The 23,620-nt window shown below is 40.2% G+C and overlaps 1 long non-coding RNA gene and 1 pseudogene across 1 annotated transcript; both read right to left on the bottom strand.

Annotated features, from left to right (window-relative positions):
* Positions 1-4,782: 4,782 nt before the first annotated feature.
* Positions 4,783-5,956, bottom strand: LOC114268183 (uncharacterized). The gene is made up of 4 exons (XR_014337354.1): positions 5,892-5,956; positions 5,471-5,554; positions 5,335-5,384; positions 4,783-4,934 (listed from the first exon to the last, which is right to left on the bottom strand). It is a non-coding gene; the product is annotated as an uncharacterized LOC114268183 (long non-coding RNA).
* Positions 5,957-6,028: 72 nt separating this feature from the next.
* On the bottom strand, positions 6,029-6,520 carry LOC145797552 (UDP-glycosyltransferase 91C1 pseudogene; annotated as a pseudogene).
* Between the last annotated feature and the right edge of the window lie 17,100 nt (positions 6,521-23,620).

The following is a 23,620-nucleotide window of genomic DNA, read 5'->3' as shown; positions in this document are numbered from 1 at the left end:
TGTGGGAAAGTGAACGACAACATAGCTAAAACCAGTTAATAAAGATATTCAATCTTCTGACTGTACACCTAAATTGAGACTTGAAGCAGCAAAGGAGCTATACATAACCATAAAGAAAAGGACAATTAAAATACAACTAAATTATGTACAAAGCACAATCCCAAAGACAGAAACCCTCAACGAAATTCACAAAAAATTTCCATTATCGTCACTTGCAAAGAGGTTGTGAGTGTGTGTGTGTGTGTGTGTGTATGTGTGAGAGAGAGAGAGAGAGAGAGAGAGAGAGAGAGAGAGAGAGAGAGATAGTAAACTAAGTAGAGCTCTTTCCGTTCTTCAAATTATGTTGTAAAGAAACTAACTTTTAAGGTAATCCCACTTATATCAAAACCAATAGAGCTCTTCTTCTCGTTCAAGTCTAGGAATTCAAACTAACTTTTTAATAGGGAGAGAGATGTTTGTGATAGACAGAGGTACTGGTAGGCGAGAACCAGAGGTCTAGCATCAACACACATTTTGTTCAACTTATACTTTTAACTGTCAGATGTTGATTAGGATTGATCTCAACCATTAAAAACAACTGTAAGACATTTTCAAAAACCTTTGTGGTTTATTATATAAATAAGTGGATTTTCATTTTTGTTTTGTGGCCTGTTGAAATATTTAATCCACTTTGAAATCAACCATCAAAAGTATTCCTATGCAATAACAACTTTATTGCATCAACAAAGAAGCCATCCTAAAGGGCTTTGGATCAAGAGCTGGCGGGGAGGGGAAGAGTATGCAAATGTGAGAGAGTGAAAGAGGTTTGTATATGTATGTACATACAACTATTTATAACAATTGCAAAAACTAAAGTCATCAAACACAAATAAAAAGTTCAATTTCAGGTTCTCATCACATTAAATCTTAACTCTTAAACATGATTTTAGAAGTTCAACCTTTAGCCTCTAAACACTTAATAGAGCATTTAGAAAAATTGATTCAACAAATATAATTAATTTCCAGCCAATACAAAAATTTATGAACATAAAATTTAGCATGTAACCTAAATATTAACAATCCAGTTCATACTGATATTTTTGCCAACGTACATTTGTAATCATTTTAACTTATATCTCATCTTTTAAACTAAATCAAATCCATTAATTCAATTGCAAACCATTTCCCACTACGTATCCTCCATATCTTTCCCTCACTGTTCTAGTAACTTGTTTGCACTTTTTTTCTCCCTATACTTCCATTTCCCGTCATCCCACAACCTCATTGCGCAACCACACACCCTCTTTTCACTTTTTTCTTAAGTTCTCTCTTACCCATGACATACCAATGCCATGAAAATGCATTTTCAAAAGTAGACCAACTAATATACTTTAAACAAAAGTAGCTCTTTGAATTGACGCTTAAGGTGTTTACATTTGGATTGAAGTTTTTTCATAGTCATGCTCAATCTGATTTTAAGATGTTTATATTATCCAAAATAACTTGCGCAAGATAAAAGCTCAATGTAGTTTCGTTATCATGAAAGAGCAAAATATGAACAATTTATCAAATAAAGTAGTACTCAAGATGTAAAAAATGTATTTATGTGATAAAACATAACAATTGCTCCAATTATAGACTGAGTATCAAACAGAGAAGCTGCATTTTGAAAGAAAAAAATAACATGAAGATGAGGTTTCTTCGTGCCTTATGCTAGTGACCATAGAAATTGAATGTCAACCGCAAACTAAATTGATCTAGACGTAAATCGTATTGCACAACCACCTCCCTCACTGTATTCCCCTCTGAGAATATCATTTTAAATTTAGATAGGAATTTAAAAAGGAAAAAGAAAAGATGAGGGAAATATAAAGTTATTATGATTGAAACACAACCTTACATACATAAGCAAAAATTATTTTTGTTGACGAAATGATACCAATACATGTTTTATAAAGGGGCCAATTTGAGAGAGAGAATAGACAAATGCATGCTCTTTACAACTATCGATTAGTAAGCAAATTGATACGTATACAGTTCCCCTAATAAACCAATTAATTGAGAGAGAGAATAGACAAATGCATGCTCTTTAATTATAATTCATAACTACACAACTGAGTGTGTAATAGGCCTGTGAAACTGGGCAAAACTTTGTCAAGCCAAAATATTATTTCTGCTACTATACCTATTGGCAATATAAACTTAGGCTTTTGCTTAATGTTACCCCCAAGCCAAAAATATTATTTCTGCCATTATTCCCATTGGCAATATAAACTTAGGTTTTTGCTTAATGTTGCCCCCAAGCCAAAATATTGGTTTTGCCACTAAACCCATTGGCAATCTAATTTAATTATGAGGCTAGGATTAATTGTTCTAATGCTATGCCCTGAAACCATAATGTTGAAACAATAATAGAAATATAAAATTAAAAAATATTGTTCTAATGCTATGTCCTGTAAAGACTAATATATTGAAAGCATAATAGAGATATAAAATTAGAATAAACAGCACCAAGAACAAAGAGACTATCATTATGTTTAGGGACCAAGTTTAAAACATTAACCAGCTTTTAGGAAGAGTTGTCTCAGTTTACGGGTGATGCTACATTCCCTTCCTAGCAAAGGAATAATAAGGAGGATGTGCTCCTAGTAGTGCTTGATCTACCCACTTGGCATCTATTAGGTTACTAAGTGGAGTAAATGATCCTTGACAAAATCATTGAATCCAAAAATCAACTCAATAGAAAGGATAACAAACTGAGTGAATATTAAATTAAACTGAGTGAATATTATATTGTGTTGTGTCCTATACATGGCATGTTATGTTGTATGGTAGGATAACAAACTGAGTAAATATTTATGTACAAATTAAACAACATAGAAATTAAAGCTCTATTTCTTTCTATAAAAAAAAAAAAGGTCTCGTCAAATGGTTCAAGTTCAACAATTTTCATCAATTTTCGCCAAATGGTTTAGCAATTAGAAACTAACCTCTCCGTATCTCATAATGGTTCATCAATTTTCATCTCTCTCTAATGTATATTTGTCAAATTGATTGTCTCTCACAATAAAATCTACAAATTTAGTAAATAATAGTTTGAATCTGAATACATAAAAATATCCAATTAAACTAATCAATTATCCAGTTAAACTAATTTGAATCTGAATAAATATACATAAAAACATCAAATTTATCAAATGCCCCATCAACACCCTTGTTTTGTTATATAGATTTATTGAATTAGCAAAGACTTCAATGGAGATCTAATCAATTAACTTGGGCAATAAACATAAAATTACTAAACCATGTGGACAAAGGAGAACTACTCATCTTAAATTGATAACAGATTGTGAAACTTTCACGCAAGCAATAACCAATGCATCTATCTTTCATTGAAGACTCGGAACACTTTTCCTTTTTGAATCAAACACAAAAGTATCTGAAAAATATAGAATAAAAAATCAATTTGAACCCTATGAAACCCAAGAAAATTGCCCCTTTTTTCAAAGAGTAGTGAAATTTATTTGGATTTATGCATATAGCATTTGCCATAATCATTATTTTTTGCACTCATTACCTAATTATAAAGCACACAATAATTACACATCATCCAAAACCTAATAAAAAAAGAAAGGAACATTAATTTTTTACAAAAATTCAATAGTACTCATTTTGGAGGAAGAGAAGCATGACAATCAACACCCTTGATTTGTGCCCTGTTATGCAGAAGAAAAAATCAAATTTGCATGTGTTATGTTTCTACCCTGTTATGCCATTTTGCGGCTTTTTTTCTTTTTAATGATTCTTGAGCATGTGTTTGACACCAAACGCCCCCAACACAGATTTATAATTAAAAATCATATTTAACACCATCAATAGATACAATAGCTCTGGAAAAAGAAAAAAAAAAAAAAACTCAAATAGCATTAACAATATACTTCATAACAAAAAATTAAAATCCCTTCACTGAACAATAACCAAAAAACTCAAAATTAGTCATCAAAATAAAATAGAAAAAAATGAATTATACCAGCAACAATGAATCTATGACAGATTGAAAGAAACTGGCCATATTTATAGTGATGCATCTAAAAGTAACAAATAATAGACACACAATACAACAAAAAATAAAAGCTAATCGAGAAAGTAGATATAGAGACATACCTTGACACATATAGCGGAGATATAAATGGAGAGAGAAGACAATTGAGATGGTTTCTTTCCTTACAATGGTTACTCTTTTTCTTAGGCAATAATTAAAATAAACACAACAGAAAACACAATAACCAAGCCAGTTATCAACAATACAAAAAATAATTATTATAAACTCAAGGACACATCAGCAGCTCTACAACAATCTCCAAAATCCCAAAGTTAGTTTCACAATAGATCTAAAACAATATATCTACACAATGCTGATAATAAATGTAAAAATAAATAAATTAGAAATGCACAGGGCAAACACATTATGTGGAACCACAACTCATAACCAAAACACAAAATTTCAATTAAATGGAACTCAATAAATTAGATCGTTACCTCTATAGCGCAGTGGGTTCTACAGTAGGTTGAGTCCAAAAGAGGAATAGTTGACCCTCATATCTAACTAAGGGGAGAAAGGGAGTGTTTTTCTGCCTGAAGATATGATCATACCCGTAAGGAGAGAACGCATATAACAATAATAATCTATATATAAAAAAAGAGCAGGTAGTTGCTAGAAATAATTCCAAAGAACTATTTACCTGTTTCCCTGACCTCCGATATATATCTAAAGCCTTAAGAGCATCATGTCGTTCCATTTCAAAGAACTGTCACATTGCATGTTATCAAATATCCATGATTTGCTGAAAACAAAACTACTCATTCAAAAATCCAAAGCCACATTCTACCTTGTCGACCAAATTTACGACACCATCACTGATAGCATTGTAGATTTTAATGCTTTCAGAAGCAACCTGTTGAAAAAAGTAAGGACAGTCAGGTCAAAAGAATTCTATTTGAAAAGTTACTTCAATAACACTCCGTTGGGATCGTGGGTGAGAAAGACAGGAAATGATTGTGTTTTCTTACTATCATACTCAGATGGGTATGAAGGCAATGCATGTGAGATGGATATGAAAGACTTATTTTTCTTCCTTGGAATTTTAATGGGCAATCTCACTATTATAAATTTTTTATAACTAATCAGCTTGTTTCTCACCAATCTCACTCACCACTTTTGATGAGAAATGAAATAGGCAAAATAAGAGAGTTCTCACTCTCATCATTTCTTATCATTTCTCACCAAATCACCCCATCCAAACAGAGTGCAAATCCATGGACAAAGCAGGGGGAAAATTTATAAACTCCACTCACCATAGAGAGTGCTAATTGAATCACAAAATTATGAACCGTTGCTCCTGTGGCTGCCCAAAAGTTTCATTAAGAGGCCATATTTGAAAGCTAGACAGCATTATGTTTGATTCAGTTGAGTGAAGCAAAAAAAAGTTACCTGGCAACCAAGAACACGAAATAGAAGCTGCTGTAATGCTGGCAACTGCTCAAGCAATTCCGAAGTGTCCAAACCTTTAGTTCTCTGCACCACAATTTACATAATAATATTCTAAGTGACCAAATCTTTATTTCAGTTAGATCAAAAAAATATTTGAAAAATAAAATCAATCAAAATTTGAGTGTTCACATAACACTTTTCTGGCTGCAACAGAAACAGAACCCCTCAAAAAAGATTGAAGTTCCAAATGCAATTTCAAAGGTGCCATATTTAAATGAAATTATAAAACCAAATTTATGTTGTCAAAGCAAAATTTTGAAAAATTGAAATGGCAAAAGGATGGCCAGCAAAAAGTACAATTTCTTACAGGGCGCTCACTCTCAACATCATATTTCAATACACTGAAGGAAGAAAATCTGACCTGTTGAAACCTGAAATTTAAGAAAATCTGAAATTGACTGTTGTAATAGGTTGAAATCTGAAAATGAAGAAAATCTGAAAATCTGAAATTGAAGAAAATCTGAAAATCCTCTACACTGCTCCTCACACAATCCCCGCTCAACACCTTCGCCGGAGGACCAAAAAACACCATTGTCGCAGCATTAAAAAGGCTGAAAAAGCACACGAAACACCCATCTCCGCCGCAAGTCCCGACAGCCAGTGAGAGGCGTAATCAGAGATAATCCAATCTGGGTTCGGGCTAATTTTCTCGAGAAAATCCGAGAGTGGTTGTTTAAGAAAATCGAAGGCGATTTTGAGGAGCTGAGCTTGGTGGTGTGGTGCGTCCATGGAGGATTCGGCGTTGGGTGGTAAGTTGAGGATGGCGGGGAAGGGGAGGGGGATGAAGGTGATGAGAGGGGAGAGGCGGAGAGGGATTTGGGGGAGGCGGCGGAGGTTTCCGTCGGTGGAGATGAAGGAGATGCGGTGGCCCTTGGTGGCTAAGGTGGTGGAGAGGTGGAGGAATGGGATGAGGTGACCCATGGCTAACCACGGGAACATGACTATGTGAAGAACTTCTTCTTCATCATTAATGTCAACTCTGTTTTCCATTTGAGGATAGGGAAAATGGAGGACTTAAGAAGATGTTGGGTTTTCCCTTATGAGATTTTGATGAGAAGTGAAAACCCAATAAGTATATTGAGCATTAGAGAGAGAAATGGACCTGATTCGAGGAGATCTTCAGTGTAATCGTTGCCCTAATTCATTCGATCGATGCTTTGTCTGTGGCTTTCCACTGTAGAGAGAGAGAGAGAGAGAGATGGGTTTGAAGAGAGAAACAGTGAAATAGGTTTGAAGAGAGAGATGGTGAAATGGCTGAAATGTGTTTGAAATGGGTTTCAAAATTGAAGGGTATATCCAACGGTGAAGAGAAACACTGAAATGGGTTTGAAGAGAGAGACGACGAAAAGGCTGAAATGTGTTTGAAATGGGTTTCAAAGTTGAAGTATATATCCAACGGTAAAGGTAAAAGGATACAACCTTTAACTTAATCTCAGCCTTTCAATCTCATTTCCACCTAATATAGATGTCCCATCTGGTTTGAAAAACAGAGCTTTCTCAACCATTGATATATATTTGGGATTGATCTTAGCCATTGGATCAAAATGTATCTCACATACATTTTGATATATTTTTCAAAAAGCTTTGTGCCTTATTATATAGATATATATTTTTTCAAAACATTTGTATACACTAACCAAGATTTTTGTCTATATTTTTTTGTTCATAAAGAAACAAAACAAAAATATTTATTATTTTTTTTACACAAAAAATTTTAAAAATGACAACGTTAGAAATCACCTACTTAATAAAACATCTTAAGTTGAAAAACAATAAAAGCATATCAAGGCTTTAAACATGTCAATTTTATATTCTGAATTGATTCACGGTTTAATTAAATCAAAATTAATTCATTACATACAGTTTAATCAAATTTGGAATCAAATCAACCAATACAAATTTTAAAATCAATCTACAAAAATTTTAGAACCAATATGAACCAAATTACTAAACCACGGTTCGGTACGATTTGTTTTGATTTGAATCTGTGAATTTTAAAATTATTATCATTTTTTACAATATGATTACAAAATACAGTGATGGAACTACAGCAAGACTATGAGAGGCCATGCCTCCACTCATGATAAACAATTGGGTGTGTGGTACCTGAAAGTTGATAATATGCTTGCCATTATTTGATAGATGTACGGGAAAGAAATACGCCTTCTCGTATAATCCTGTTGACCAAGTTCACGCTTCTCCGTACGACGTCGCTTTATCACCTGAAAACACAAACGTGAGCTAGCCGGCGGGTGTGTGCCGAAAACCTCTCCGATGCCTAAGTCAGTAGGCTTGACAAATAGACAAAGCTCTATGTTCTCAGAAAGCAAAATTGTGTTGTGTTCTGTTACCTCTTCCAAGGTGATGTTTGTGAGCTTTTTATAAGTTTCGTGTGGCACAATCCTAGTATGACTTTTATTCCTCCATGCAGAGTCCTCCTAGGATTCATACTCCTAAGGATAATGCTTATCCTTCTACACCCCCCACTGTTTAAACCAAGTGGGATGGTTTTCATCATGGCCAAACTGTCATTTGACCGAGATAAGCCTAATCATGTTGAGCCGCTGAGTAGGCCGAACTACTCTTAGTTCGGTTCTCTTTTTACTCATCTTGATTCTCCTCTGCTCAACCCATAGCACGGCTGAACCAATCTTAACAAATTGCGACCGGTATAACTCCTAGGTCGGTCTAACTCAAAGACACTGCTAGACCGACCTATTCAAGATATATCTCGACCGGACTAACTCCGAGACTAGCCTAGCTCAAACCCGCCCGGACTAAAGTAGCTTTACTATTCTTGAACCGAAGTAACTTCATAATTCATGGGCCGGAGTAACTATTTCTATTGGGCCGGAGTAATCATTACGGCCTTTTTACTCAGTCCTTCGCACTTTGGACCACAAAGCTCAACTCACAGCTCGGCCCATTTTTTCCCAAAAATTACCCTCTCAATTGCCCCTTAATTCCATCTGCACAGCATGATTGGGATTATTAGTCTATCAGCCGATCTGGAGTTCTTTAAGCCTTTCCAGCCGAGCTAAAAAAACAGTTTAGCCTCTCCAGCCGAGCTAAAAACTCTTGAGCCTTCCAGCCGAGCTACTTTCACTCCGGGCTCTATTTGTCCGGTCAAAACGTCTCTTCAATCACAGCGACTGTAACGAATCCCTTTCCAATGACACGTGGCAGATTCTGATAGGCTGAGGACGGTTGTCACGCCGTCTTTCGTACTTCGCAAATTTTGAACAATCCCGCCCAAATTTTGGGCTTTCTAACAAAAACAATCCACGTGGCTAGGTCCCTTCACTTTTGCCATTCACTTTCTTCCTTTTCTTCGAGTTCTTCATTTTTCTTGCAACTGTGAAGTATACTTCGTGTGTGCCTCCTTTACTGTTGCCGCTTCCATTTAGATCTTCTTCAATCTGGTAAGCATGCCCATCCTTCTTGCTCTGTTTTGCTGTCGTATCTGTTCTATGTATTTTATTTACCGTATTTTTGCAAAACATTTTCTTCCATTGTTGCTTTGCTTTTGTACTTTCATGAAAAATCAATAGAACTTATACGTGTATGAACTGTGTTGTAGAAAATTAGTCTCTGATCCAAAATCTTGTCCCAACCGAACTAGGATACTGTTTTTGTGCTATATCGGTAGATCACCTTAGACAATTAACCGAACTAAAACTTGTAGAGATGACAGCAGCTTCGAAAAATAAACTTCTGATTCAACTTAGCCGAAATAAGATCACCGAACGAAGTTTGAATGCAATAAACTAGGAACCTCAGTCTTTAACCGAGCTAAGCCTTTGGGGCTAAGCCAGCTTTCTCAGTTTCTATATCAAACTCCGAAAGCTGCCCCTAGAGGCTCAACCGAAGTAACAAAACACATAGCTTAACCGATTTAGGCCTTGGGGCTATGCCAGCTTTTTTAGTTTTTAGACCGAACTAAGAAAGCTGTCCCTAGACGATGACCCGGTCTGATACGCAACCCGCTTAAACCGAGCTACCAAACCTTTTGATGAACCAAGGTAGAACCAGTCCACAAGGCTGAAGTAGGGCTCTTATACCTTGCTTTTAATTTGTAGCACGGTCCAATGGTCTGTGCTTAACCTGTGTTTTCTACTTTGCAGACTTAGGTTGCCCAGGCACTCCTGCGTGCGCTCAACCGAGCTACTGAGCATAATATTTGCACCGAAATAACTTATTCTTAAATTATACGGTAGATGGGGAAGTATAGATACCTAGTAAATACTCCGGGTGGCCTAGCCGAATTCAGGAAAGACTACCAAATACCTAACGACGTCCAGCTGATTCTGGCCGAAAAAGACGTCATTCCCTGGGACAACGAAGGCTTCGTCCCCTTCACCCTTTTATCCATTATAGAAACCGGGCTACGGTTTCCGGTTCAACCGTTGATCTGTGAATTTCTTAGGCAGACCAGATTATGTCCTACCCAACTGTCCACCAATACGTATCGCATCATCATGGGAATAGCCGAACTAAACCGCCAAGCCGGACTAAATCTTGGCCTGGCCGAAATATTCCATTAATACTCCATCGGCTCAAAAGAAGATGGGTGGGTTTATTACCTTAGGATACGCCGCCGCCGAGAGAAGATAATTAAACACACACCGGACAAAGATGTAAATGACGACGACTTTTTATGGGTCTCTGGGAACTTTGAGGATTTTCAAGCCCAAATTCCTGGCCGACCTATAAATTGGAAAAAAGGGGAGCCCGGTAATTTAACTTCGGTCTTGTTCCTTGCAATTTTTTATTTCAGTTTTGCTAGTCCATCAACCGAACTAACAGTTGTCTCTATTTTTGCAGATTCTGCTCACCTTCATTCCTTGTACAGTTATCCAAATCTTGCAGTGTTGCGAGCCGCACTACGGTATCCTGAACGTAGTTGGGCCAAGTTGTTGCAATTCGAGCCGACCTACCGATATAGCGGTCGCCGAAAAGCCTGAGTGACCAACTTCCTTCTTGAAGACGCACCTGAATCGGACCCTACCTTGCCCAAAATACGACTTGTCCCACTAATCGCTGAAGAAGAGATGGCAAAGAAAAGCAGAGTTAGGGCCCTTCTGACCGCAACAACCAGGGCCGAAGTACCACCAACAATCCAAACGCAGCCTGCCGTTGTGACCCTCCCTTCTCAACAGCCTTCTTCATCTCGCCCTTCAAAACGCGCCCGATCTATATCGACCGAACAGCAACTTGTCGATGAGGTTGAATCCATCCCCCAAAGTCCTCAACCTACCCTTCAACCGGAGCAAACTGACCGAGCGGAATCTTCCAAATGGGCTCCGCAACTAACCTTCAACGATCGAGATATCAAAGACTCTGATTCGGTTGTTGCTGAAAAAGATCATCAATTGGCCTTCAACCTAGCCAAGAGTGTGTGCCTCCCCAAAGACATGGAGCACCACCTAAAGCAACTAAACACCGAATTGAAGTCCATCCAGTCTTTATCGAAGTCCATGATTTTGGTAAGTAGTTCTGTCCGTTTTTTTTGGCTAATTTTTCCAACATTTACTTCGGCTTAAGGGAAATCTTCGTTTTGCCAGGCCTTACAGAAAAACAACATAACTTACAAGAAAGTCCAAGAGCTTAGAAAAACCACAAGGCAAGCAATGGCGGAAGCAGAGGCAAAAACGGCCGAGCTGGAGGATGCCAGAAAGGAAATGGCCGAGCTACGCGGGGAGGTCGGCAGACTGACCGGACTAGTTAGTTCGGTCGAAGCCGAAAAGCAAAAGACTGCCATTGCTCTGAAGGACAAGTACCTGCGTGAGCTGGTAAAACTTGAAAAGAAAAAAGACGCCGAAATAACCCAGGCGAAGGAGGACGCCAAGGAGGCCCAGAATAAGGGTTTCAAGAAGGCAGAGGATGTATACGTCAAGCAATGTGAGGCTGCCAAGGAGCTGTTTTTTAAGTGCGGTTGGAGGGGAGCCGTTGAGAAGCTCGGTCATGATCCACAGACCGAGGTTTTCAACCCTCCAGCCTTCTTCATACCGAACTCCCTCCTGGATTATGCAAATGCTATGCAACAGGAGTTTCTTGAAGGCTCAGATTCTGATGAAGATTCTGCCTCCGAGGATACTCCGGTTGTCAGCGTGGATCAGGCGGTTCGGCCGAAGCCGATAGTGGAAGATCTAACTATTGAACAACCGAGTAAAACTATGGTTCCGGCCGAAACCATTCTTGCGACCGAAAACGTCCTTCCGCTTGAAACCGGTCTTCCTGTTGACGCAGATGCTGCCTTTGACGCCGAAATTGAAGATCTTTTTTCCTGATTTTTTCTTCTTTTTTTGTTACCTTTTCTTTGTAACCGGGCTATGTCCTTCTTGTACTTGCTTTTCAATGAATGAAAATTTTGTTGGACTCTTATTCTGGTTCTGATATGTATGTCTGTACTTCGTAATGCCTTCTAATACTCCAACTTCTATTTCGGTTTTTACTTGTTAAACTATGCTTACCAGCCAACCACTCCTTAGCCGACATAATTACTGCGGCTGAGGAGTACCCAGAGTTTGGTTAATCCAGCCAACCACTTCTTCAGCCATACCCTTACTTCGGCTGAAGAGTAATAAGTGTTGGTTTATTCCAGCCAACCACTCCTCAGCCATACCCTTACTTCGGCTGAAAAGTAATAAGTGTTGGTTTATTCCAGCCAACCACTCTTCAGCCATACCCTTACTTCGGCTGAAGAGTAATAAGTGTTGGTTTATTCCAGCCAACCATTCTTCAGCCGTACCCTTACTTCGGCTGAAGAGTAACAAGTGTTGGTTTATTCCAGCCAACCATTCTTCAGCCGTACCCTTACTTCGGCTGAAGAGTAACAAGTGTTGGTTTATTCCAGCCAACCCTTCTAAGTTAGTTTTTTCAGCTATCTTAGAATAATGTTTGGTTATTCCGTCCAAACGTCCTGCAGCCTGGATCCTTATCCTGGGCTTAGGAAAGGTGTTGGTTTATTCCAGCCAACCTTTAAGTTAGTTTTTCCAGCTAACTTAGAATAAAGTGCTTGCAATGTACCTAATTTTCACTAAAGCTAACTTTTACAATGAACAACTCGTACTGGAAAGAATTGCTTGTTTTATTGAAGAAAGAAAAAAATTACATGTTTGAAAAAGAAAAGCTAGAAGTAAAATAACTTGAGATTGGCCGTGTTCCATGGCCTAGGGATCGCTTTGCCATCCTTGTCTTCTAGGTGGTATGCCCCTTTGCCTGCTAACCCAACCACCTTGTAAGGACCTTCCCAGTTTGGCCCTAACTTGCCATCTCCTGGAACCAAGGTGTTTCCCATTACTTTGCGCAGTACCCAATCGCCGATCTTGAATTGTCTTGGATGCACCTTTTTGTTGTATTTTCTGATTAACTCTCGTTGGTATGCGGCGATGTGAACCAGTGCTCTTTCTCTTCTTTCTTCTGCAAGGTCGAGTTCTAAAGCTATGGCTTCTCCATTTAAGTCTGGATCAAAATTTTCGCTTCGAATTGTGGGGAGGCCAACTTCTAGTGGGATTACTGCTTCCATTCCGTAAGCTAAGGAGAATGGTGTTTCTCCTGTCGATCGCCGAGGTGTGGTGCGGTATGCCCATAAAACATGAGGAAGTTCGTCTGCCCACTTGCCTTTTGCCTTCTCTAGCCTTTTCTTTAGTCCATCCAAGACGACTTTATTTGATGCTTTTGCTTGGCCATTCGCTTGAGGATATGCTGGTGTAGAATTGTAGAACTCTATCTTGTATTCTTCACAAAAGCTTCTGAAGATTCTGCCGTCAAATTGAGTGCCATTGTCTGAGATTAGGGCCTTTGGTATGCCAAATCGAGTGATGATGTTTTGCCAGACGAACTTCTTCACATCTTTTTCCTTGATTGATGCCAATGCTTCTGCTTCAACCCATTTTGTGAAGTAGTCTGTTGCCGCGAGAAAGAACTTCCTGCCGCCGGGTGCTGTTGGAAGTGGTCCTACGATGTCCAAGCCCCACATTGCGAAAGGCCATGGGCTAGTCAATGGTAGGAGTTCTCTGGCTGGTTGATGTATTTGATGTGCGAATTTCTGGCATTTTTCACACTTCTTTACATATTTCTCTGAGTCTGCCTGCATATATGGCCACCAATAACCTTGTGAAATGACCCTGTAAGCTAGCGACCTTCCCCCTTGATAGCTTCCGCACACTCCTTCGTGTATTTCAAACAAGAATGCTTCTACTTTGCTGGGATGAACGCACTTTAGGTAAGGCCCTGAGAATGACTTCTTGTATAATGCCAAAGATGGAGATAGCCAAAATCGCTGCGACTTCGCCTTTATTCTGTTGGCTTCTTTTTTCTCTTCTGGTAGGATGCCGTCTTTTAGGAACAGGATGATGGGATCCATCCAAGAGGGGCCTAGTTCTGCGCAACATACTTCTTCTGCTTCGGGGTCTTCTATGCTTGGTCTTGGTAAGTAGTCGATGAGTAATGGATGAGGGGTAGATGCATCTATCATTGAGGCAAAGCCTGCTAGTTCGTCTGCTCTGCTGTTTTCCTCCCTGCCAATTTGTTCTATCCTTACTACATCGAACTTTTTGATCTCTGTTCTGACCAGCTCTTGGTACTTGGCCATTCTGTCATCCTTTGCTTCGTAGTCGCCAGAAATTTGGTTTACCACCAGTTGTGAGTCGCTGTAAACCATTAGTTCGGTGGCCTTCATGTAGTGTGCTGACTTGAGTCCTGCGAGAAGCGCCTCATACTCCGCTTCATTGTTGGATGCTGGGAAGCCAAGGTTGATTGCTTGCTCTACAACCAAGCCGTCTGGAGAGATGAGGACTATGCCAAGTCCTGCACCATGCCGATTGGATGCTCCATCCACAAAGAGCTTCCACATCTCTCCAACGAATAACTTCCAGCAAGTGGAGGGGTCAGATGATGTCGTGGGGTCAAGGATGGTGTTTTCTTCAAGGTCCATGTTTGTTGTCTGCCCTTCGTCATCTGATTGTACTGTTGGTGAATCTTTGTTTGTTTCTTCCTTGTTGTCCTTGGTCTGGTCTGCCTTGGAGTCTGACTGAGTGCTAACTGCTAAGGGCTGCGCTATTCCGGCGCCAACTTCCATCCCTAGTTCGGTCGTGTCAGTTAGGTCGACTGGGCAGATATGATGATTACCAGGAGTGAATTCTGCGACGAAGTCTGCTAAAGACTGGGCCTTTATTGCGGTTCTGGGTTGGAACTTGATGTCGAATTGTCCCAACTCTACTGCCCACTTTGAGATTCGCCCAGAAAAGTTTGCCCTCTCAAACAAAGCTTTTAGTGGAAAAGCTGTGAGGACGACTATGGTGTGGGCATGAAAGTAGTGTGCCAATTTTCTGGATGCCATCATTAATGCTAATGCTAGTTTCTCTAGTGGCAAATACCTCGTTTCGGCTCCCAGCAATGTCTTGTTGACATAATAGATGGGCAGGTGTTGGATTCCTTTTGAACACACCAACACTGCGCTAACTGCGTGCTGAGAGACTGCCAGGTACAAGAACAGTTCTTCGCCAAGAACTGGGGTGACAAGTAGTGGTGGGGAAGACATATATTCCTTCAAGCTTTTCAGAGCTTGGTCACATTCTTCATCCCACTCAAACTTGGCCTTTAGAGCTTGAAAGAATGGTCGCAGTCTGTCTGACGACTTGCTTATGAACCGGTTGAGTGCAGCCGCCATGCCGGTGAGATGCTGCACTTCTTTGACTGAGTTTGGTCTCTCTAACTCCTGGATTGCTTTGATCTGGGAGGGATCTGCTTCTATGCCCCGGTTGGTCACAAGGAAGCCTAAGAATTTGCCAGATCCTACGCCGAAGGCGCACTTGGACGCATTGAGGCGCAACTTGTGCTTCTTCAAGACTTCAAACATTTCTCCCAAGTCCTTGAGATGGTCATTCTCATCCTTGCTTTTGACCACCATGTCGTCGATGTAAGCTTCCATTGTTCTGCCTAACAATGGTTCAAACATCTTGGTGACCATCCGTTGGAATGTCGCCCCTGCGTTCTTTAGGCCAAAGGGCATGACCTTGTAGCAGTATAATCCTCTTGGTGTTGTGAAGGATGTGACCTCCTGGTCCGGTTTATGCATGGCGATTTGGTGGTAGCCTCTGTATGCATCCAGAAAGCTAAGTCGATTGTGCCCCGCCGTTAAGTCTACCAGTTGATCTATCCTTGGTAGAGGGAAGCTATCTTTTGGGCACGCCTTGTTGACTGTTTTGTAGTCGACGCAGACACGCCATTTACCATTCTTTTTTGGCACTACGATTGTGTTGGAGATCCATCTTGGGTAGTGCACTTCTCTTATTGCTCCTGCCTCCAGCAGGTTGCCTACCTCTTCTGTCACTATTTCAGCGTGGTGGAGTGCCGATCTGCATGTGCGTTGAATGACTGGTCTGGCGGATGGGTGGACATTGAGTTGGTGACTAATGAAGTTTGGATCAATACCTGGCATGTCGTAGGGCGTCCGGGCAAACACTTCGATGTTAGAGGTCAAGAATTCTAAGACCTCTAATCTCTCAGCGCTGGACAACGATGAGCCAAGCAAGAAGAACTTATCCGGGTTCTTCTCATCTATTTTTACCTCCACCAAGTCCTCCACCGCTTTCTGATCAGCCTCTTTACCGACGTCCGCGAATAGTTCATTACTTTCTGGTTCTTCCACCGAATGAACATATCCTTTGGCAGCGCGGCTGCCATTCACCGTGGCGAAACATTGCTTTGACATGATCTGATCTCCATAGACTTCTTCAATTATATCGGTGTCGTTGGGGAACCGCATTACCAGATGGTATGATGACGCTACCGAACGCATGGCATGCAGCCATGTTCTGCCCAAGATGATGTTGTAAGTGGAGGGGACCTTCAATACCCAGAACTCCACTTGTTTTGTTACGCTTCCTGCTCTGACCGGAAGAATTATTTTGCCGACGGGCCATTCTGGCATGGAGTTGAATCCAATTAGGGGAGAAACTGCAGGCGCCAAGTCTTTGTCTTGCAGCTTCAACTGTTTGAATGTTTCGTAGTACATGATCTCACATGAACTACCCTGGTCAATCAGAATCCGCTTGACGTCAAAATCTTTGACTCGGAGAGTGACAACCAGAGCATCATTGTGAGGACAGTATATTCGATCCAGGTCTTTATCCGAAAAAGACATGACGTTTGTTGCCTCTGTCTTCCCTTTCTTGGTGGCAGGTTGGGCACCTAGCACTTCTCTAAAGTGCTCAGCCTTTTTGATTGATCCTCTGAGCTCGCATACGCGCTCAGGTTCAAAAACTCCATGTATGACATTGATAATACCTTGAGGCGGTGCGTCGATTGGCATTCCGTTGGGATGGTTATTATGATCTTGGGGGGCTGGTTGCGTCCCTCCTTCAATATATTTGTCCAAGTGGCCTGCTGCCACCAACTCTTCCAAGTGTTGTCTCAATGGCGTGCAATTCTCAGTGCGGTGCCCTTTTTCTTTGTGGAAGGTGCACCGTGATCTTTCGTCATAATCCTTCTGGGCTTCTCCTAGCTTGGCTGGCAACTTGACGAAAGGCTTATCTCTTATTTCGCTAAGAATCCGATATATCGGTTTCTTGAACACAGTGGTTATGGCAGTACGGATTCTCAACCATCTTTTATCAGGGTCTTCTCCGTTATCTCGTCTGCCACGTCCGTTTTTGTTCTGACGATCTACTGTATTGACCTTTGCTGAGGTCTTCTTTTCTGGTACTGCGGTTGCACTAGATTTTGCTTTGGCTCGTGCGCCATCCTCTTCTACCCTGATGTGCTGATGCACTCTTTCCATCAGGGCTTCCATAGTGAGGGGTGGCGTCATGGTGATCGAGTCCCTCAGTCTGTTCCCAACTGGAAGGCCTCTTTTATACTGTGCGATGGCGAGATTGGTGGGACAGTCCCCAATCTGATTGAATGTCTCCCAGTAGCGACTGTTGTAAGATCTGAGGGTCTCTTTTTTACCCATGTCGATGAAGAGTAACTGGTCTATCTCCACCGGCGTTTTAGTGTTTGTTCGAAACCTTGTTACGAATGCTTCCGCCAGTTGAGCCCAGGAGGCTATGCTGCCTTCTGGGAGTTTCTCGAACCAAGTCAAGCCCAAGTCGCCAAGGCTTGATGGGAAGAGTATACACATTAAGGCCTCGTTTCGCCTGTACACAGCCATGACTTGGCGAAAGTGGCTCAAGTGTGAATACGGGTCCGTCTTCCCTTCATATGTAGTGAATTTCGGCTGAAGGAAGCCTGATGGTAGGGGCGCGTTTTCAATTGCTGGAACAAACGGCGAAGTCTGTAGTCTTGCTAAGGCTTTGTCCGTTGGTTCGTAGGCAGGGCGCGGTATTGGCATTCCAACCTCAACGCTTCCATGCGTCCGAGGAGCCAACCGCTGTAAGGCAGAAACTCGGTGTGGATCCCTTGCCCTGGCATCCTCCTTGCATCGTGCTTTTTCTTCGAGCACGGTTCGTAAGTCGAATGACCTGGGCAGCTCTGTCTGTCTAGATCTGGTTTGGTGTGAATGTGAAGGCCAATACGTGCTTCCTTCAGTGTATGATCTCTCAGATCTCATCCTCTCAAACCTAGAGCGACGAGTTCTGGAAGACAAGGATTGAGTGTCGCCTGTCCTGAGGCTTCTGCTTTCTCCTTGTGAGGGTGTAGTATTCCTACTACGATTTTCTAAGTGGCGAGGGGGCGTCTTGTTTTTGCGCCCCTCTCCTGTCGCCACTTCTTTTTTCTTCATCTGGCGTTTCAAGGCCTCCATGTCCGCCGCCATCTTTCTTATTAATTCATCTTGTTCTTTTACGCGGTCTTCCAGAGCTTGAGGGTCAATCCTCCGTCTTTGCCTGTCTGGACTTTGTGAACGAGAGCGATGGGGGCTGTTATTCCGCCTTCCCCTAGCATCCCTCCTGGAGGTATGTCGTTGGGGCTCCAAGTCCGCCATGGGAGGGACAGAAGGTAACCCTTCACGCCTTGCGCCCCCTTCTGGAGTTAGTCCGTCGACGGCGGACTGCGGCAATTCTTCAATGTGTGCCATTGAATGAGAAAAGGAGAAGCTTAGTCAAGAGGTTTCGTTCTGTCTGTTCTTCCCATAGACGGCGCCAATTGTACGGGAAAAAAATACGCCTTCTCGTATAATCCTGTTGACCAAGTCCACGCTCCTCCGTACGACGTCGCTTTATCACCTAAAAACACAAACGTGAGCTAGCCGGCGGGTGTGTGCCGGAAACCTCTCCGATGCCTAAGTCAGTAGGCTTGACAAATAGACAAAGCTCTATGTTCTCAGAAAGCAAAATTGTGTTGTGTTCTGTTACCTCCTCCAAGGTGATGTTTGTGAGCTTTTTAAGTTTCGTGTGGCACAATCCTAGTATGACTTTTATTCCTCCATGCAGAGTCCTCCTAGGATTCATACTCCTAAAGATAATGCTTATCCTTCTACACCCCCCCACTGCTTAAACCAAGTGGGATGGTTTTCATCATGGCCGAACTGTCATTTGACCGAGATAAGCCTAATCATGTTGAGCCGCTGAGTAGGCCGAACTACTCTTAGTTCGGTTCTCTTTTTACTCATCTCGATTCTCCTCTGCTCAACCCATAGCACGGCTGAACCAATCTTAACAAATTGCGACCGGTATAACTCCTAGGTCGGTCTAACTCAAAGATACTACTAGACCGACCTATTCAAGATATATCTCGACCGGACTAACTCCGAGACCAGCCTAGCTCAAACCCGCCCGGACTAAAGTAGCTTTACTATTCTTGAACCGAAGTAACTTCATAATTCATGGGCCGGAGTAACTATTTCTATTGGGCCGGAGTAATCATTACGGCCTTTTTACTCAGTCCTTCGCACTTTGGACCACAAAGCCCAACTCACAGCTCGGCCTATTTTTTCCCAAAAATTACCCTCTCAATAGATATTTTGGCTCCCAAGCTACTTCACTATTGTTATATCTTGACATTTTGCAAACATTTTGTTTATAATTGGGTAGTTTTTTGATTTAATGAAACGAATGTATAATGGAATGATTATTAGAATGTTGATTTGTGGATTTGATTTATTAAAAATAATAGTAAAAGATACATTATAAATAAATTGTCATTTTAAATGGAGGTTAATGAACAAGTAATCTCATTTCATTTCACTCCAATTCTAATGAACTAAATGTAACATTAGGACTAATTTAATTATATTAAAATGTTAAGGGTTTTTCTCTTGCCACAAGTAAACTTTTTATTTTCTTCACACTGTAGTCTCCAATGTACACAAAACAATAATAATAATAAAAATAAAAAATTGATTTTATTGAGTTAACCAAATAATATAAAGGAAAAAAAAATTCTGAATGTAGAATTTATATAGAATTTTATACCTGTTTAATGTGACAAGAGTTTTTTTTTTTTAAATTAATCATGCCACATCTCGGCCCCTATACATAAGATCTTAGTTTTGTTCCTAACAAAATATTATTCATAACTTAAGAATTGTTTACATGATTGTTTAAAATTAATTCTATCACTGTATAAAAATATGCTTATAATAATAGAGAGTTATAATTTATATGTACTAATAAAATATTTTGTTATTTACATTCAATAACAAATTATATATATAATCTAAATGATCCGGTTCAGTTCCAACTGCATTCTTAGCTATAAAATGAATATGAACTATTGATCTAAATTTTTAAAATTTTTATATCTGTATCCATAACATTATTGATGAGAAAATAGAAAGAGATTGTGAAGAGCATAATAGCCCCGTGCCAATATTATCATGGAAGATAATGGAAAATGCTAGAGAGGTTATGTATATAGTCCTTATATTTTGGAGTTCGTGTCATTTTAATTTTTGATTTTTTAATTATAACATATTTGATCTTAAATTTTGAATCTTGTTTCAAATAAGAACAATTAAAGATACCATTACTTAATTTCAAGGGAAAAATCATTAATTTGATAAAATATAAACTAATTTGACAAAAATAAATGTAAAAAATTATTTTTGAATTTTTTAAAATTATTTCTGTCCACTAAAGATAAAATTATGTAAAATTGATAAATTTTTTACTCATTCATTTATTTATTTATTTTACCAAATTAATTTTTATTATGTGTTTGGATAATAATCATGTAATAGGTGGTTGTTAGGCTTTTAATGTGTAATCGATACATTTAATATATTAAATGTTTTTAGTTTTAGATTTTTTATTTAATAGATTGGTTTAATAATGATATCAAAGTTGTTGCCATATTTAATTTTTGAAAAAATAGAAATGAATTTAATAAAAATAAAAATAACTGCTCATTACATAATCATCAGCCAAACACATAACAAAAATTAATTTGGTAAAAAAATTAAATAAATGTGTAAAAGATTTATCAATTTTATTTAATTTTATCTTTGGTGAATAGAAATAATTTTTAAAAATTTTAAAATATTTTTTTGATATTTATTTTTTTCAAATTAGTATATATTTGATCAAATTGACTACTTTGCTCTTGAAATTGAGCAATGATATCTTTAATTGTCCTTATTTAGAATCAGATTTAAAATTTATAATTAAATATATCACAATTAAAAAATTAAAAATCAAAATGACACAAATATCAAACTATAGAAGTTATTAGGGTAATTCGTCCTCTATGTGTAATGTACAGAAACAACAAACTAACCCATACATAGTCTTATAGCCGCGAATTGGAAAACAGAATCAAATACTAGTCTAAAGTCAGGCTACTGGATGTTGCCAGTTGCAACTGAGGCCAATAGAACACTTTTGGACTCCCAAGCACTAATTTTGTTCTAATCATTAACTAAGACAGAAAGATTAAAATTAATTAAAGACTAATTAACCCACTAAACCTCTTTATTCCACAATGGTTTTAGGCTGTCAGGAAACAATGTTAGAATATTTTTATAATACAACAGGATGGTTTTTAAATTTGTCCTATACACATTTGTTCTATTAGAATATTTGGCCGGCTTATACCTATTCAAATTATAAAATAATGACTGAGATATATTTTTCAAAAAATATCCTAAATCTACATTTTCTATTTTTCCGCTTTTCTCTCTTACTTTTTTCTTTTCTCACCTATCCTTCTATGATTCCACCTTCCTCTCTCTTTTCTTTTTATTTTCTCCCATTTTTATTTTTCTCTCTATTTGTTTTTTTTATTTTTTATTTTTTCCTTTTTGTTCACTTATTTTTTCCGTTTTGTTCACTTATTTTTATTCATGTTATATGGAAAAGTCTAAGATCCTAGAATTAGAAGTCATATTTTACTTTGTATAGTGGAGATTAAATTAATGAATTTTATAGTTTACAAATTAAATGAATTTGAACAATTAATTATTGTACGGGGAGCAAATATTCCGGCAAGCCCGTACTCCTTTCTTCCGAGCTCCGTCGATGTCCGATCACCTGCGAGCAAGTAACGGTGAGCTACCCGGCGGTGTATGGCCGGAAAAATCCTCCGACGATCAAGTTAGCACACACCTTAGGATGGATAGAGAGAAGGGAGAGAGTGTTTGAGTGTAAGAATTCCTTACAGAGATGTTCGTGTGTCCCGTATGGGGGGCGCAGACATGCTTATATACCTTCTGAGCCCCATATCCACTCCCAGTCGTCTCCTGACACGTGGCTCTGCTATCCTATCTGTCAGCGTAAACCTTGCCGATCATCACCTAATCTCAACTGCCTGACTTCACAGCTGGAGCTCGGCAGCCGAGCTGCTCTACCACGGCCATGCCATGCTTCATACCCAACCGCCTAACCGGATAAACGCATGGAGGATCGGGCTAGGCGGCATCCCGGCAGTGCCTAGCCCGGTTGCCTCCTTTGGTCTGCCTTCCTGCCGGTCAAACAGTCTCCTCGGTTGACCACACCTTTCCGGGCGCCGGTCACTCAGCTTGTCTGGCTTCAGCCATCCCCTGATCAGGCAGCTCAGTCTAACCAAGCGCTATCTAGCCGAGCTCCTTCTTGGGCCGGGGCGGCACACACTCGGTACAAGTTCTGCCCGGCTCAAGTTCTGGCAGCCCACTTCTTGGCGGATGGTCAATCGTCTCGGCCCCATGCACCATTGGGCACTCAATCTGCTCGGCCGTTACTTCGGCCCAACTCCTGATCATAAATCACCCTCTCAATTGCCCCTTAATTCCGTCCGTGAAAGCGTGATTGGGATTACTCACATCGACCGAGATAGCATTTCCCCGACCTCTAAAATTCCAAAGGGGAACCGAGCTAGTTAACATAACTGTCCACAAACCTGCCCGGTTATACTTCTCGGCTGACATCTGTTCCTTCGAAAGTACCTCGGTTGGCTCTTCGACTCTTCAACCCGTCGCTTCAGTCCTGACGTCGCCATAAATGGGGACACGTGGCGGGCTGCCATTGGTCATCGGGCTGCCAACCCGCCGTTTTTGCCAGATTTTTGAATTTGGGCGGCCTTTCGTACTTACATATACATGACCCCCCTCAAGCCATTTCTTCCTACTGCTATTCCGTCTCACAACTCCAGAGCTCTAGCATTCTTGCCATTGACTCGTCTGCCATTCTTTGTGCTCGAGGGACTCGACCATGCCCTTCACTGGTGAGTCCTCTTTCCTCCATTTGGTTGCTATTTTCTTTCATATTATACACATTAGGGCACAAAAACGTAGTTCTTAGGGCATAGGCCATAGAATCCGTCCCAAACCTCCCACTGTTCTTGGTGTTCTTCTTCTTCCTGAAGAACACTAAAGAACTGGAGCGAACCGGGCTCCTGGTCTTCTTTTGATCCAAAAAACCAATCTGACCGAGCAAAAAACAAGTTTGTCTCAACCCCAGCAAAAACCGAGATACTCAAAAGGACCTGGTCGCTCAACCGGGCTAACATCTGGTCTGCTTGGGCGACCGGGCTCCTTAGATAGAATAGACAACCGAGGTGGTTTGGCACTCTTAAGGACCGAGCTAAAATCCAGCTCCTTTTGCGCGACCGCGCTCACGCTTAACACTTGCCATTCTTTTCCTGCAGAGTCCAAGGGGACCGTGCCAAACCCCTCAGCCGGGATACACTAAGCCGGCCACAAATGGGGAAATTCCGCTTCCTAGTGGATACTCC

Source organism: Camellia sinensis, chromosome 8 (assembly GCF_055761805.1).
Source record: "Camellia sinensis isolate YWXY chromosome 8, ASM5576180v1, whole genome shotgun sequence".
NCBI lineage: Eukaryota > Viridiplantae > Streptophyta > Magnoliopsida > Ericales > Theaceae > Camellia > Camellia sinensis.
The sequence above is the reverse complement of the archived record's forward strand: the minus strand, read 5'-3'. Positions and strand labels throughout refer to the sequence as shown.